Raw genomic sequence first — 12,270 nt, forward strand, 5'->3', positions numbered from 1 at the left:
GCTTCTTATAAGATGTGCCCGGTGGAATGAGATACTGAAATCCTGGCCCTGTCTGGGGATTCATAGAGAATATGATGTCCCTGAGGAAAACGCTCACAACAGTAGCCATCTGCTAGCTCCATGGAGCACATGGAAATGCCCCATCCCTCCCACACTGGCAAGTGTGTGCCCAAGGCTGGTGCTTTTGCCCTTACCTTCTGGTGCTTACTGAGAAAGCACGGCAGAGCAGGTACAGCCACACGGCAGGAGTCACACTGCCCGGGTTCAAAACCATCACTTCCTAGTATGTGACTTGGAATAGTTTGCTTGACTTCTTTTTTTGTTTGTTTGTGTGTTTGTTTGTTTTTGATACTGGGGATCCAACTCCGGTCCTTGCACTTGAGAGCCAGGATGCTTGACTTCTTTAAGCCTAAGCTTTCTAAGCTGCACAAACAGGAATAATAACTGTACTCATCTTTTGGAGCTGTTGTGAGACTCAATGAGGTAATATGTGCAGAGCACCTGGAACAATGCCTACAATTTTAAATTGCTATCCCTGCTGCTGCTGCTGCCCCTGGTGTGACAGGTGTCAAACCCTGTGCATTCAAACAGCCAGGCCCTCAGTGCTCATGTACGATGGCATAACAGCAAGCACTCTGAGGATAAAATTTGAAAAGATGCAAAAAGCGGAGATTCTTCACATTTAATTATCATGGAACAGGAGGTAATTATCTTTTTTACCCAAAAAATGTTTTCCCTATTTACCTGCCACAATATTTGCTATTTTATCATTAGAAATTCAGTTTTTTGGCTTAACTATTGCCATATCTAGGCCTCATAAACACTGACTGACTCAATGAGGAACCCGGAATGGGCCAAACAAGAGCATGTATTTCTGAGAAAAACTTGACAAAGAGGCCTAAAAATTTCTCCCACCCAGAATCTTCTTCCAGAAACCCAACAAAAATAACTAAAATTCTACTACAATGGCATCTAAAATTCTTACTAAAAGTTTTTTTCAGCTGTATCATTGAAACAGTTTCTGAGCCAGCATTGTTTCCAATCAGCCTCCTCCAATCCAACCTCTAAATTATTGCCTAAATTAGATACAAATAGAGATGATCACACCAAGGCCTTGTTCTAACATCACTTGTTTCAAGACAGATACTGGTCCCTAGGTGTGACAATTATTCTTGCTTGTCAACTTGGTTGACTTGAGAGATGGCTAGGAGATTATTAAATCGTGTCTGGATGGGTCATGGGGACCTGACCTTGAGAGCTATGTCTGGTCCCTGACTCCTTCCTCTCTGGGCTCTTTCCCTGATCACAGACACCCACCAGGCGTTGAGCAGCTTTTCTCCACCACGTCCTTTCACTACAATATTTGTGCTGTTGAGTCAGCTGTCCATGGACTGAAACCTCTGAAACTGTGAGCCCAAGGAACCTCCCCTCCTTTAATATGTACAGATGTCAGATATTTTGTCCCAGCAACAAGAAAGCTGACTAATACACTTGGTTGGGGGGTGGGAGGTTTCCATAATCACAAGGCTCCTCTTTAGCCTGTCTCTGACTGCTGCCTCCAGCTCCTTCAGACAAAACACGTTCAAATTCTCCCAAGCTGGCTATCCTGGAAGCATTACACTCTTTACCTGTCACCTATACAGGAATTGTCCCTCGCCTCCATCACATATAAGAGAAATCATAGTCTGTGGTGGGGTGGGATCCTTTTCCCTCAGCATTATCATGTTACTCCAGAGGAACCAATGAGCAATGTTTATTCTTTCCTGATGTAAGAGTGGCCATGTGAGCCAGATTCAGCCAATCAGAGAACTACTTTCCCTTGGCGGAAAAAATAAAATAAAAAATAAACATTGATATAGGCATGACCATGTGATCCAAATGAGGCCAATCAGGGCCTTTCCTTGTGATTTCACTGAATAAAGAAGATTGGGTCTTAACCTTTGCTCAGGGAGCCAGGAGTCCAGAAGTCACTCTCTCTTCTTTGTGCCAATGTAAAGAGATCTGTTGGCTCTGGAAGCTAAAACAGAAAATGAATCAGAACAGAGAGAGGAAGGGAGAGAGAAAATGACACCTCATTTTGTCTCTGGGTCCAGTCAAATCTAAGATATGATGAACTTAAAATATGCCCACAAATTATTTGACAGTCTTCCCTTCAACTGGTGGAACCTGATTCCCCTTCCCTATGTATGGGCTACATTTAGTAACATGTTTCTAATGAACAAAAAAGGCTGGAAATTACAGAGTGAAACTTTTGAGAGCGGTTCCCAAAGGCTTTACTGCTTCTGTTCTGATCTCCCTCTCCCTCTCCCTCTCCCTTAAAATATGCCCACAAATTATTTGACAGTCTTCCCTTCAACTGGTGGAACCTGATTCCCCTTCCCTATGTATGGGCTACATTTAGTAACATGTTTCATATGAACAAAAAAGGCTGGAAATTACAGAGTGAAACTTTTGAGAGCGGTTCCCAAAGGCTTTACTGCTTCTGTTCTGATCTCCCTCTCCCTCTCCCTCTCCCCTCCTCCTCCCTCCCTCCCTCTCTCTCTCTCTCTCTCTCTCTCTCTCTCAGATAACTAGCTCTGGGGTAAGTCAGCTGCCATATCAAAGAACACGCAAGCAGTCGTATAGAAGGACCCATTTGGTAAAAAGCCAAAACCTCACTGCTACAAGCCAGTGCCTTATCCATAGCCATGTGACTGAGCCATCTCCAAAATAGAACCTCCAGCTCTAACCAAGCCTTCAGATGCCACAAAGTCTATGTCTTACCCAAATCTTTAGGGAGACCATGAGCCAGGCCACCAGCTAAGCTGCTCCTAAATCCTGACCACCCTCAGAAATCGAAAGATAATAAATATTTGTTGTTTTGAGTCAGTGTTGGATAATTTTTTTCTCAATGTTAGGTAGCAAATATATAAAGCACCTCCGAGTCCATGCTTGGACATTCCCTATTTTTTCTTATTTGGAGTTTCTGTCTTTTACTTCTGTATCCAGATTAGAATATAACTCTTCCTTTCCTCTTTCAATTTCTCCAGCTGGCTAAGTCCCTTGGAGTTTTTGGATCCTTATTGGGTATCTTCCTCTGGAAAAGTTCTGTGGCCCCCAAACTCTACCCAGCATAATGGGTAAATGCCCCTTTCCTGAATCTCCGGGGCCCCCAGAGCTTCCTTCCATTCAGTTCGGTTATGGCCATGTTTGTAGGTCTTGTCAGGTAGGCTGTAGATCCCTAAGGACAAGGACCATGTCTGTTCACCAGTAATCACTGCATCTCCATTACTGGGGGAGTTTTCACACATCAAGACCCCCATTCAATATAGTAAATAGTGTTGGTGCCCCATTTAGGCCCCCTTCAATATCAGATAGTGTAGACAGCTCACTCCAGTTTTCCCAGGACTCTTCAGGTTCAAGACTGAAAATCCTAAATCTGGAAAGAGTTATCTATGGCTGACAGGAGCTGCTTTACTCAGAGACATGGGGAGATTACATCACCATCCTTGTGGGACCAGTGACTGACTGATAAAGGGGTGGGCAAGCACAGCTCTCACTTGTGGTCTCTAGTGGATGACAGTCAGTCTTAGGGGCTGGAAGCATCTCAGGCTCAGCTGGACTGGACATCGAAGATGGCATGCTCACACGGCTGGCTGTTGAGACTGGATATTGCCTCAAAGTTTAACTGGGGTTATCGACCTCTTCATGTGATCATGGTAGCTCGGTTATGAGAAGGGACATCTCAAAAGCAAGCTTTCCAAAAAGCCCAGGAGAAGATGCAGAGCTTCAGTTCTTGGTAACCTAGCCTTGGAAATCACACGAAATCTCTCCCCCTGCCTTCTGTTGGTTTGCGCTAGGCAGCATCCAAGGGCGTGAATGTCAGGAGGACTGGCTTATGCGAGCCATATGGTTTGGGTTGTAAATGTCCCCTCAAAAGTTCAACGCCTCAAAGGCTTCTTTCCCAATGCAACAACATTAAGAGGTGGGGCTTTGGGGAAGTGATCAGATCACAAAGGTGCCGACCTCATTCTTGGGTTACACCTTGTTACATGGGGTTAACCTACTGATGAGTTCATAGCTGAATGGGCTATTGGGGGGTCGGGCATGACTGAAAGGAATGAGTTATGGGGATGTGATGTAGTGGACTACATCTTATCTCTGGCACCTTACTCGTTCACTCTCTTCTGTTCTTTTCTCTTTTTCTCTTCTCTTTTCTTCTCCTTTTTCCCCTTTCTCTTCCTCTTCTTCTTCACCTTCCTTTCTTCTCCTCCTTCTACTTCTCCTTCCTTTGCCTCCCTCCCTCCCTCCCTCTCTCTTTTTTTTTCTCTCTCCCTCTCTCTCTCTCTCTCTCTCTCTCTCTCTCTCTCTCCATCCCTACCTTACCTTCCTGCCACCAATGAGGTAATATATCTCCTCTGTCACATTTTCTACCGTAATGTCTCTGCCTCACCAAAAGCCTAAACACAATGGATCCAACTGATTATGAACTGAATCCATGAACCAAATGAACAGACATTTTTCCAGACAAAGAAGTAAAAGCAGCAAGTAAATATATGAAAAAATGTTCCACATCACTGGTCATTCAAGAGGTGCAGATGAAAACAACACTGAGATTCCACCTCACCCCACAAAGAATGGCTGCTATCAAGAAATCAATCAATAACAAATGTTGGCAGGGTTGTGGGGAGAAAGGAACTCTTCTCCATTGTTGGTAGGAATGCAGACTGGTGCAGCCACTGTGGAAATCAATATGGAGATACCTCAAAGAGCTTGGACTGGAGGTTCCATTTGACCCAGATATCCCTCTACTGGGTATCTTTCCAAAAGAATTAAAGGAATCATACCACAGTGATATATGCTCACCCATATTTACAGTGGCACAGTGTGTAATAGCTAAAACTTAGAAACAGCCCAATTGCCCATCAGTTGGAGACTGGATAAAGATGATGTGGCTTTTCTATAAAATGGAGTACTACTGAGACATAAAAAATGAGAAACTAGAGTCATTCATAGCAAAATGGATGCATATTGAGGCCATACTCTTAAATGAAATAAATAAGACATGTGTAAATATCAAATAGTTTTTCTGTTGTGAAAAATTTAAAGTGTAAATAAGACCCAAATGGTATATTGACAATGTGAAATAGGAAGAAAAGGGCTAAAGGTGTAGGAGAAGTGGGAAGGGTAGGGGAAAGGAAATAAGGAAAAAGAAAAAATGAGGAAACGAAAACAAAATTTTTGTAAATAGGGAAGGGAGGAGGGGGTGAAGGGAGGGCAGGGTATAGGGAAAAAATGAGAACCAAGACCTAGACCTGTCATATAAAGGTACAAGATACCAATGATGAATGCAATTATACTGTATACCTAAAAAGTACCAAAAAATTCAGTGAGACAAAAAAATACCACTTAAGGGGCCAGGGATTTAGCTCAGTGGTGCCACTGCCTGCCTCACAAGTGCTAGGTTCTGATTTCAATCCCCAGTACAAAAAAAAAAAAAAAAAAAAACACCCTTAAGTCTTCACGACAGCCCCATTAGGATGATTCTCCTGATCCCCATTATAAAGAAAAGATAACTAAGATTCAGAGATTATATGCTTATCCAAGGTTAGTTATACAATCAAAGTGGCCAAGCCAAAGTTTGAACTGAAGTCTGTAGATCCCTCAGTTCAGCCTGAGCTGCAGGATGCCCCAGGCAGCCACTTACTGATCAATTCTACCTCAGGAAGCTGACAACTTCACATGCTGACAATTCTTTTCTTTTCATTGGAACAAGTTGCCCTTTCATTGGAAAAGAAAATGACCTCTGACTCCACACAGCAAAGTCCTAGCTCTCTGTTCTGCCACTGGGGACAATGAGGATCATCCATCTATCACTAAGGCCTGAGTACTGGCCCCTCCCTGCTGTACTGGCTCAGACCCTTGGGATTCCCACAGCAGAAGCAGCTGTTCTCTGTCCTCCCTGCAGCTCTGACACCCCATTTCTCTGTGGATCTGTCAGCCAGCTGTGCTGACTGGCTTAGCTAAGGTTCCATGACTTTTATAGACACGAGCCAGAGCTGGGTCATTAAGCTGGAATCTTTTGAAATCCGAGAGATTCATAGTTCAGTCTAACATCTGCAGTGGTTGAGGAGCAAAGTCCATGTGGTCAGGCCCCAGAGCTGCAGAGCCTGCAACTGTGTATCTGAAAACCCTAGCAGGTCTATATTAACTCCAAAGGAACCCAGAAGCTAAATCCCAAGACAGACCATAACTGTGGATGACCAGCTACAAATCAGGGCCTGTGGAGCATGCAAGAGAGAGTAAAAGGTTCTATGTCTTCAAGAGTCCAGCAGATTCCTGGCACAAAAGTACTTGTTGATAATGCATAAACAGAATGAATGAGTGAGTGCATGAGCCTTATATAACACAACAGCATGTTTTATAGGATATACAACACCCCCAGAAGGCAGTATGGTAGAAAATTAACAAATTCTATTCACTCCATTGGGCCCTATTTTATGCCTCCAGTATAATGCTCCAGTTTTGACAAGTGATTCTGAAATTTACTCATCCAACCACCTAACTGTCTGGAATGGAGAAAAGACTGCAGTGGCCCAATGTTGAAGAAGCATCCCTTACCTTAGTGAACTTGCACATGAGCCACAGATAGAGCAAGAGAGCCCACTGCCCTTGGTCCCAGGTGTGAGCAGGAAAGTATGTCTGCAGCCTGAGACATAGCACCCTGCCCCTAGTAAACACCACCCCATATAACCAGGTCCTGATTAATCATATCATCAGATATGGATGGACAGTGGGTTTGAAATGTCCTCACTCAGTGTCTGCCTTATAGACAAAGCCTAACCATGGCCCTCTGGGGTAGAACATTCCTATAATCCCAGAACTCTCAGTGGTTAAGGCAGGAGGATCACAAGATTGCACCCAGCCTTGGCAACTTAGTGACACTGAAATCCTGTCTCAGATTTTAAAAATTTTAAAGGGACAGGGGTATACTTCAGTGTGACAGTCCTGGGTTCAATCTGTATTATCATACACAAACACAAAAAGTGTCCCTCCTTAGATGAAGACCGTGGAGTGTGTGCCCTAAAAGAATAGTCTGCCCAGAGACTTGAAGGCCTCAGCATGCCCAAGTAGTGTCCCTGTCCTTGAGCTTTAATTCATGTCCCCATAGTCCATGGAAAAGACCAGGTAGAGTGGAAAAGATGCATAGTTTCCTAAGGGCTTGTCCAAAAGTCTGGATCCAGGAATTACTGTTTTCCCTAGACCTAGGGCATTGGTGCCCTTGAATTTTGCCCAAAGGGCATGGATCTGGAAGAGTAAAACCATCTCTTCTCCAGCTCTTTACCCGTCAAGAACAGCACACCTTCTTCAGTATGAGCAGCATGCATGTTTTCTCACATTAAAATCATTTTATGCTAAAATTAAACTGTTCTAGCTCGCATCCCTCATCTACTTGGTGAGAAGCTGAGCTAGATTAAAAAGCTCCTCCCAGTTCTTAAATCAATGATTTTTCATGTCAGAGTGACAGGGTAAAGTTAAAATAGATTCACCCCACAACATTACCTATAACTTTTTATTAGCATTATTCTCTGCTGCTTTCAATTCCAAGAGTCACTGTCCTTTCACCGCTACTGTGTCACCTTGTGAGTGTTTACTTAACTCTTCTGAGGCTCTGCCTCCTCATATGAAATTGAGTTTGAAGTTAGCTGACTCACAATGTCATTAGAAAGATCAAATGAGATCATGTCTGCAGAGCACCCAGCTCAGAACATACTCAGGAGACGCTCAGCATATGATAATTCTCTCCTGCTTTTCCTCCACATTCCCAGCCTCACTTGCTTGGCCCCAGTGGCTATGGGAGTAGCTGGGAGTAGCTTGTGAGAGCTGACTGTGGCCCTCTCTTCCAATCTCTTGGAGGGGGAAGGATAATATATACTACAGTAACCACAAAACACTATAAACCAAAGTTTTCAACCCTCAGAGCTGGTTTCCAACCACACTCATGCTGGCAGATTTCACTTCTCCCCTATCCTCACCTATCCAGAACCCCCAGAGTCCACAGAGGTAGGAAGCTGGACATTGTGAGAGCTTTGGTCCTAAAGCGTAGTTTCCCTCCATAGTAAACAGAGCGTTTCAGCAAGTTACATGGAACCAACCAAGGGCCCTGTGATGGCCAGCCATCATTGATCTTCCGGTCTGAGGGGAAAATGGCTAAGAGAAACTGTGCTCAGAGGCCAGCCAACCTTTTATCACGTCAAATAAACCCAACAGAAAATAACTGCCAAAGAGCTTTTGGCCAGGACAGGATAATAGAGATTGTTTCTGAAATCAAACCATTATGCTATTTAAATGTACAAAGTTGTGAGATTCCTTTCTCTCTGCAAACTGAAAAAAAAAATTCTAAGGAAAATAAAAAACACATAAATTATATGTAAGGAAATTGCTCTACCCATTAAAGAGCACAGCTTGTGCATAACACATACACTGACACGGCCCCCACCACTCACGAGACAGTTTTAAGCAGTTTACAAATGTTAACTGATTCAATCCTTACAATGACCTTGTGAAGTATACACTATTATTATCCTCATTTTATAGGTGAAGAAACTGAGGCAAAGAGCAACTCTGATGCCAAGACAGTTCCCAAAAAGGCAGCCCCGCACTGGTGCTGTGCAGCACTGGAGCTGCTGTGGCTCCCATCCTCCCTGTTTGTCCCTTCTCTATCCATCCTCTCTGCCTGGACTGCCTCCCACTCGCCCATGCGGCATACCTCCTGCTCATCCTCAACTTGACATTCCACAGCACAGTAGAAGGAGTGTTGCTTTCTCTTTCAGCTTCTTTCCTTCCCATCTACTGACTTCCTGGGAAGAGAATAATAAGCTGGACCATGGAAGCAAGTCTTGGCAATGCTAGGAAGCCTTGCATGTTCTATGTTGCTCCCCAGAAAATGGAAAACTCTGAGCTCCTCGGTGTGCACAGGACTATCGCTCTTCAGCATGACCTGAGTGAGAAGGGCAAAAAGGGAGGAAAGACTGTCTGAACGTTTGAGGCAGCTCCTGAACTCCCACCACCACAGGCCTGAAGAACTAGTCAATGACTCTGCCAGAACAGAAGGCAGCATTTGGCATTGAAATCCCAAGTTCTGACTGGAGTCCATCAGCTAAGACAATGGCTCACGGTCACGTGAGCACAAAAGGTTATGTAACAAATTTAATGGTAAGGCGAGATGTACTGTAAAACGTGAAAATCAAAAATGCATTCAAATATTATTTATGTAAAAAGAAAAAAATTATGGAGGACCAGGAATTAAAAAACATAAAACCTTGTAGGGGAAATGGGAAGGGTAGGGGAAAGGTAATAAGGGAAAAGGAAAAAAAATGAGAAAATGAAAAAATGGAAATAAATTATTTGTAAATAGGGAAGGGAGGAGGGGTGAAAGGAGGGCAGGACAAGGGGAAAAATGAGAACCAAGACCTGCCGTGTAAAGGTACAAGATCCCAATGATGAATGTAACTGTACTGTCTACCTAAAATGTACCAATAAGCTCACGAGGAAAAAAAATAAATAAATAAAACCTTAATAAGTCACCAGACATTGATTTTTATATGAATAGGGGTATTTTGAGGGGGGATAAATGACAATGTGTCTTTTACTGTAATAATTTTTAAAAATATTAACCATATTTTCCAGACACACCTCATAAATAATGTATACAGAAAAAAAAAACTATTTGGATTCATGGTTGTGGAGGTTTCAGCCCAAGACTGGGTGAATCCACTGATCTGGGCCTCTGAGAGGGTATCAAATGGCAACTGGGAAACACATGGTAGAGCAAACTCCTCATATCCACAGTCAGGAAGGAAAAGGGAGGAAGAGAACAAGACCAGGGTCCCACAGTTCTCCACAAGTGTGTGCCCCCAAGGACCTAATAACCTTCCATTAGAATAACTCCCTGAAGTGTCCACACCTTCCAATACTTCTCTGGATCATGCCTTTAACACACGTTTCTTTGGGGGACATTCAACATCCACTCTGCAGCATAAGCAAACCCAGAAAGGGAAAGGTTAGTGGTGCCCACATATAATGCTCCCTTCTCCCATCCTGTAAGTAGACCATTCTAAGACATATGCTGGAGAATGCTACAGAGGCTCCGGGCAGAGTGAAACCTAGCAGTGAGCAATTTGATGACACATCCTTGGACTGGCTCTCCCACCTTCTCTGTTTCCCTTCTATCAGTCCCCCATTTCTGTTCCCTGCAATCACTTACCAAAAGAACTTAGCTGCACACAAACCTTTGTGTTGGGTCTGCTTTCTAAAACTCTCTGATCCAAGATAACAGAGGACCTCGTGAGCATATGTCCTCTACTGGGTATCTTTCCAAAAGAATTAAAGGAATCATACCACAGTGAAATATGCTCACCCATATTTACAGTGGCACAGTGTGTAATAGCTAAAACTTAGAAACAGCCCAATTGCCCATCAGTTGGAGACTGGATAAAGATGATGTGGCTTTTCTATAAAATGGAGTACTACTGAGACATAAAAAATGAGAAACTAGAGTCATTCATAGCAAAATGGATGCATATTGAGGCCATACTCTTAAATGAAATAAATAAGACATGTGTAAATATCAAATAGTTTTTCTGTTGTGAAAAATTTAAAGTGTAAATAAGACCCAAATGGTATATTGACAATGTGAAATAGGAAGAAAAGAAATCACACACGTGATTACCCACACCCCATCTGTCATGAGTGCACAAGCCTGTCAGTTTAGATCTTACAGAATTGGGTGCTTTTTCTTTGCATTTTCTTTCTTTCTTTCTTTCTTTTGGTATGCATAAAGAAAATCAGCTATAGGGCCAAGAATGCAGCTCAGTGGCAGTGCTGGCCTGGCAGTGCAAGGTCTGGAGTTTGATCCCCAATACCCAAAAAAAGAAATCCAACTATAGTCAAGAAAAATGAAGCATTTGTACTGTCAGGGTCACCAGGGTTCTGCCTTTAGACACTATTATCCCATATGCTACAGGAGATTGCATCACTAAGAATTCAGTCTTCTTTCTAATATCAATAAAGTTCATGCCAAATTTGCTTAAGAACAATCACTTTTTTATTTCTCTTCTGTGCCTAATCCCTGGCTTTGCCTCCTCCTGCCTGTGGGAGGGAAGAAAGCTAAAGGACAAAGAATGAGTCATATGTGTGGTCATTGATATATGGAAAGGAGTATTAGATTATATAATAGTACATCTTGCTAATGGTACAGAGCAATCAACTGGCAGAACCTGACGCTGGCCATCCTCCGAGTTGTAATTTGATCCTAGACAAGTTACCAAATTCAACCAGTTTCTCTACGTGTAAGATGAAGTTGTTGGGCTTCTTTCTAAAATAGTCTAAACTTTTAATTATTTTTAAGTAATTCTCAATCATCTTACCAGTTTAAAAAAAATCATTGCGTGTGTGTGCGCATGTTCGTATGTATCTATGGGCAGAAGGAAGATGGATTTATAATGAGTGGGTGGGCTGGGCACAGAGCTAGTGATGACTTTATCACAGCCCTTACTTCATTTATGCTTCGCAGCAGCCTGTCTTCTTTGCTCTCTTTTATGATGTGGCCACAGAAGTCAAGAGTTCAGCTAACACTCTCAAGGCCAGTCCACTGAAGCACCACAACTTGGACAGGTTTCTCTGAGCCTAGTCCCATTTGCTTCCTACTGCCCCAGTCCACTTCAGACTAAGCATAGAAGAAAGTAATACTCTGTGTGGTTAGCGTTCAGTATGCCTGTAGGTCTCATCTCACCTCCTATGATGGTTGAATTGGGTATCTTGGACTAGATTAAGGTGGTTTAGTTTTCAATTGCAATGATGGGTGTCCCAGGTGTGTTTTTGTGGGTGTTTCCACAGATTGGCCTCTGAGTTGGAATAAGTGGTGAAAAATCTGTTTTTAATGTGGACAAGTACCAACTAATCAGCTGGAGGCCTAAAGAAAACAAAAAGATGGAGGAAGATTAATTTCCCCTCCTCACTCCTCCCTCTGAGGACACCTCATTTTACCTTTGATGTCAGAATTCCATCAAAGGTCCCTATGGCCCCAACCCCTGGGCTGTCAGGCCTTTGCCTAGAGCTTGGAGTTATACCATCCACTTCCTGGGTATGGACTGAACCACACAGTCAGATCCCCTGATTCTCCATCCTGCTGTTGGTCTACCAGAGGACTTCTCAGTCTCCATAATTGAATGGGAAACCCCCTAATAAATCTATCCTCAGCGCTCTCTCTCTCTCTCTCTCTCTCTCTCT

The 12,270-nt window shown here is 43.2% G+C and overlaps 1 long non-coding RNA gene across 6 annotated transcripts in view; it reads right to left on the bottom strand.

Annotated features, from left to right (window-relative positions):
• Positions 1–12,270, bottom strand: part of LOC104851054 — a 236,978-nt gene that overhangs the window by 42,903 nt on the left and 181,805 nt on the right. For 5 of the 6 annotated variants that reach the window (XR_004515488.1, XR_004515489.1, XR_004515490.1 and 2 more), the window contains exons 4-5: positions 8,750–8,980; positions 1,939–2,017 (exon numbers count right to left, since the gene is read on the bottom strand). This is a non-coding gene — a long non-coding RNA (uncharacterized LOC104851054). The remainder of the gene's footprint in view (positions 1–1,938; positions 2,018–8,749; positions 8,981–12,270) is intronic. The other variant, XR_004515491.1, reaches the window with a different exon arrangement.

This window comes from Fukomys damarensis, unplaced genomic scaffold (genome assembly GCF_012274545.1).
Source record: "Fukomys damarensis isolate Sample0158 unplaced genomic scaffold, DMR_v1.0_HiC HiC_scaffold_37, whole genome shotgun sequence".
Lineage (NCBI taxonomy): Eukaryota > Metazoa > Chordata > Mammalia > Rodentia > Bathyergidae > Fukomys > Fukomys damarensis.